The sequence below is a fragment of the Fragaria vesca genome, linkage group LG2 (genome assembly GCF_000184155.1).
Source record: "Fragaria vesca subsp. vesca linkage group LG2, FraVesHawaii_1.0, whole genome shotgun sequence".
Taxonomy (NCBI): domain Eukaryota; kingdom Viridiplantae; phylum Streptophyta; class Magnoliopsida; order Rosales; family Rosaceae; genus Fragaria; species Fragaria vesca.
The window spans coordinates 4270615-4275001 of NC_020492.1; positions in this window are offsets into that span (position 1 = coordinate 4270615).

Consider the following 4387-nt stretch of genomic DNA (forward strand, 5'->3'; position numbering starts at 1 on the left):
TCTCTCTCGAGGTTTCTCGGCGGCGGCCAGATCTGACTGGTGGCGGCTCTGTATCTTTGTATAGAGAGTGGGAGTCTCTTCCTCTCCCTCCTCTCTCTCTCTCGTCAAATCTGTGGGGGTGCTCGATGGTCCTCCCTATATGCAAGCTTCAGCAATTCTTCTGGTGGGGAAGTTGATGGCGGCGCTAATACTCACTTGGTGAACCGGACCTGGGGTTGTCTTGGTTAGGAGACGATCACAAAGGGTGATGGTGACTGGACGTGGTTCTTTCCAGTTGCTATCAAGGGGAGGGCAGCCAAGTCCGAGGCTACGTTGGAGCCTAGCGCAGTGATTGTTGATGGCGCATGGAATCCCGGAGATCCTTTTCTCCTCCCTCATGTCTTCGATGTGATTGCAGGCGTGGTACAAGGAGGGCAACCCCTTGATTTGGCTGTTGTTGGAGGTTCAGTTTGTGGATGTGGTGCCGGCGACGGTGCAGGTTGGGACATTAACGTTGGTATCTCTGGTGGGCGATGATGTCAGCAGAGAAGTGGTGGCGGCTAGGGCAACATCCTTGGCTCCTATGGAATTTGGGCTCCATTGGGTTTGGATCAGTTAGGGTTTCCATTAAATGGGCCTTGACGGATGCAGCTGGGTGTAGGCCCCTTATTTGGAATGAGTTGAGGTCCAGGTAACTAGTGATTTCGCAGAGTCTTGATAGTTTTCTCCGAAACCTAGTTTCACCTGTAAAATAATTGTGCTTAATCGCTATAAGGTGGGTGTACTTAGGATTTCAAAGCTTATGCTTTATCTAGTATAGGACTTGCAATTCTGCAAGACGATGTTTTCTGACGACCCTACAAGGGTAAGTCGTCTTTGTACTGCTTACTCTGATTTAAATTGAATGACCTTTTGATAAAAAATTTAAAAAAGTCAGTACTAGTGACGTGAATTTTGACTAATCTAATGATACAATTTCTTAAATTATCTAAATAAATAAAAAAGAAGAAGAGAATCAAATCAAATAGAAGAGGAGAAAAAGAAACATGACAAAAACCCTAATTCACTATTGCAGAGGCGTTTGATACCCACCATTAATCAAGACTCTTCTTTCTTAGAATCAAAATAAAACTAAGAGAAATTTTATTAACACATATCTAACTACTTTATACACATCCCTAAATTTTTTTGTTTAACTTTTTCCACAAAGTTCCTAATATGCCCATCTACTTCTCAAAAAAGAAAAAGAAAAAAGACTATTAGATATAGAAACTTTCAGTTATGCCTCACAAAAATCCCTTCATTTTGAAGATTGGCCTGAAAAATGCAATGAGATAATAAAAATTCATGTTAGTGGTCAATTTCAATTAGGGAGACTATATAATACGCCTCGATCTTCGACTTGGATGTTAGGCAATTCTGCTTGTCAATATTATTACTTTCAGTTTCATTGGAATTCGGTGATTGAGTTGTGTGTAGGATAAGTAGAGGTTTTTTTTTTTTTTTTTTGAACTTAAAGACAATTTTGTCATTAGGATCAAGTAGAGGGTACAATACGAATCGATCAGTTGCCATGCGCACAAAGGATAAGCAAGACCATCTGATTTGTATGAGGGTTGTATCCTCATTACAAATTGAGGCTCACAAGGAGCTTATAATCTAATATCAAATAGATCATAGGCAAATATTTCTAACTAAACTAGAGCAAGAAAATGAAGCTTCCTCATGTAAAAAGCAAGGACCAAGATCGAGCAATTGTTCCGAAAAGCAAAAAAACTTAAAAATTAAAGGGCTAAAGAAGTAAGCCCTATTTATTAGGCCATGAAGAAAGCAGCCCCATTTAGATGGCCCTAAGGAAGCAGCCCCATTTAGATGGCCCTAAGGAAGCAGCCCATAACAGAGGCCGACGACCCAAGGTCCAACCCGAAATGGCCTGAGGAAGCCTAGCCGTCATCTTCAACCCGAGTAGCCTCCTGTGTAGGTGCTCCTCCTTCCCGTCCCGCCGTCGAGTTTTCTAAGTTGATCCATGCGTCGCCCAGATCCACACTGCTAAGGCCACACGACTCCGCCCAAAGCGCAAAACTGAGAGACCACCACATCTTGAAAAAACCTTGTCGGTCACCCAACACAAAATAGCCACCATGCCTGAAATAGCACCCAAACTCATCTCAGCCACCAAGCCAAACCTTGAGCCAAAGCACCCAGATCTTAGAACTCCTTTGCAATTGAAAAATTCAGATCCCGTCCGACAGCAACTCATACAGGCAAGGAAAAAGACTCCTGCCATGAGCGCCGCCGGACGAGCTTGGTTTGACAGAGAGGGAGGCCGCCGCTCTTTCCCTTAAGGGTTTTTGAGAGAGAAGAAAACTTATGAAAAAGTGCGGTGCCGGATAAGTAGAGGTGTTTGTCAACTAGCAAACCTGATTAATGAGATGTGCAATTCCAGGTGGGATATCTCAATCTCCAGGCTATAATATGTATATAATCGATCGACCTTGTAAGTTGTGTGTAAATAACGTTCGTCGAGATTTAATTGCTCCAAACATAATTCCATCACAATGATAAAAACCAAAACAAGAAATCAGAGGAAACCAAATTTTGATTACTATATATAGATTAGTAGGTGATCCAGAAATTTATCCATGAAAAGTGTAAGTTGTATAACTTACTCATTTGTATTCTCGAAGACATTAGCAATGGGGGTTAAACCTTAAAGTTTTTTTTCCTTTGCATTATTCTTTTTTCTTTCTGTGTTCATCCATCTTTGTCTTCCTTCTTCTTTTAGGGTTCATCTTTGTTTAAGGGTAAAAATGTATTTAAAAAAATAAGAGTGTGTATTAAGTAAATTGATATGTGTGAATAAAATTTCTCTAAAATTAATGTTCATAAAACACATTCTGAATAATAAATTTTAAGCCGTGAGACATATTATTAATCTTACTGTACGTATACATGGCGTATTAATTAATAAGATGATGGCACTAACATGAAGAAGAATTATATGCATGGTTTATTCCAAGTTCTTGCAGACTCGAGCCTTGTTGAACGATGAGTTCTCAATTACTAGAAACCTCGATTTTTTTGTAAGGCTAAAAAATTTCTCCAAGATATTTTTATTTTTTATTTATTTTTAAAGTATCAACGTTGATATCTTTAAAAACATTTTGGGCCTAAAAATTAATATACGCTGAGGGATTGTCATGTCAGAACGCTTTCTCCTTGTCTACAAGAATAAATTAGTGGCACGTTTACTTACTTGGAATGAAATTCATCAAGAACGAAAGACAACAAGAATGGGAGACAGAATGGAATAGTATGTGGAGATTTCAATTCCATTGAGTTGTTTACTTACAACATGAAATTAGAACATGGATGTAATTAATTACTATTTTAATTACTAAAATACTCATGAAAAAAATAAGCTACACATTTCAATCACTTTTCCTTATATGTTGATCTAGATTTGTTTGTCGTTTTGATTGTTTCAGTTAATATGTTATGTATAATCAAAACTAAAGGGATTATTTTTATTTAGTGTATTGATTGTAATAATGTGGTTACATATTAATAATATAATACATAGGCTACATGCGAGTTTGTGTCTATTACAATTTCGTCGTTGCATAAACTCTCTTCTATCATGATTTATCAAAATCATTTGGACCTAAACTAATATTTTGAGTGTATCTCAAACTGCAAGTTGCAAAGGATGAACAACAAAATTAAGGCATCATACGGTTTATACATTTTAGTAACATTATATTTAAATCAAGTAAGCAATTTTATAAATACAGAAGAAAAAAATTATACAACCTCCACAAATAATATTATTATCATATAAAAAGAATCCTATAAAAAAATATAAATTATTAGCATCTTAAACAAATTCCTCAATATTATTAGCATAATAAAATTAAAAATGATATTTTCAAAATAAAAGTTTATTCTTGATGGTACCATTCCTAATCCCACATCCCCCGGTCCCTTGGTATTACAATTCAGGGTTGTCAAAAAATCGATTCCTTATTAGGAGGTGAGACCACCTATTCCAATTCCATTATGTGTAAGTAAACGCTGTAATTTCTTCTTTGCCAGAATCATTCCCTCACTTTTCAATTACACTCTAGGTAAGTAAACGTGTCATTGAATTTAAACTAAACGTTAGATTATGAGTGCGGCTATTGGGACCTTCAGATTTGCTCAATATACCTCCATGTCTCTTTACACCTCCTTTTTATTTTTAAAAACAAGCATTTACTCATTAGACATCCTTTCAAATTTCTAAAATAACCTTAGGTTTGTTTTTTATATATATTTCAATAATTTACTCATTATACCTCACTCTCTGCTTTAGGCCTCTCACACTTTAATTTTTTTATTATTTTTTTATTTTGCATGCAAACATCTA